This window comes from Octopus bimaculoides, chromosome 20 (assembly GCF_001194135.2).
Source record: "Octopus bimaculoides isolate UCB-OBI-ISO-001 chromosome 20, ASM119413v2, whole genome shotgun sequence".
Classification (NCBI taxonomy): domain Eukaryota; kingdom Metazoa; phylum Mollusca; class Cephalopoda; order Octopoda; family Octopodidae; genus Octopus; species Octopus bimaculoides.
This window is the reverse complement of record NC_069000.1, coordinates 29,882,959-29,883,813: the sequence shown is the minus strand read 5'-3', so window position 1 is coordinate 29,883,813 and position 855 is coordinate 29,882,959. Positions and strand designations below refer to the sequence as shown.

General features: G+C 38.4%; 1 protein-coding gene across 4 annotated transcripts in view; it reads left to right on the top strand.

Annotated features, from left to right (window-relative positions):
* LOC106874278 (uncharacterized) overlaps window positions 1-855 on the top strand; it is a 162,890-nt gene that overhangs the window by 129,564 nt on the left and 32,471 nt on the right. The window lies entirely within an intron of this gene.

The window sequence follows — 855 nt, the reverse complement described above, 5'->3', positions numbered from 1 at the left end:
CCTTTAATGAGGACTTGACACTATATATATATATATATATATATATATATATATAACTGCCTTCCTTCAGTTTCCATCATATAACTGGCTTCTTTATAGCCGGCTCCCTTCAGTTTCCATCTACCAAATCCACTCACAAGGCTTCAAGTCAGCCTGAGGTTATAGTAGACACTTGCCCAAGGTGCCACGCAGTGGAACTGAACCCAGAACCATGTGGTTGGGAAGCAAACTTTTTACCATGCATCCATGCTTGTGCCTATAAAGAAAATCTTTCATCTTTTGTGGGTGACACTCATTTAGCCACCCAGAATGTTTATCAACTGATATGAAGTATCTTCTACTATAACCTCTGTCTGACTTATATCTCATGAGGAAAATTTACTATGGAAAATCATTGTGTGTGTGAGATAGACAGATTGTTTGTTTCGGTGTGGTTTCATATTAGCCTCTCAGTGAGGGCGGTGACATTTGTTTACATCCCTTGTAAAACATTACCCTGCCCCATTACTCAGCAGTTTGATATGCAAAGATCAGTGAAATAACAATTATCTCACATATTTAAACAACTACAGGTTGGCATCAGCAAGGTCTTATGGCCATTAAAGTCTCCTGTGACCCACAGCAGTGTGAAAGTAGCATCACATGTAAGAACAATGATGATGATGATGATCATGACGATATCTTTGCAAACTATCAGGGTATATTGATAAATAAATGAGAGTTAGGAGTTAGATAAACAGCAGTTAAAGTATGTGTGTGAGAGAATTGCTGTTAGATTTGTAAATCTAGAGCATTCTCTCTCTCTCTATCTCTCTCTCTCTCTCTCTCTCTCTCTCTCTCTCTCTCTCTCTCTAT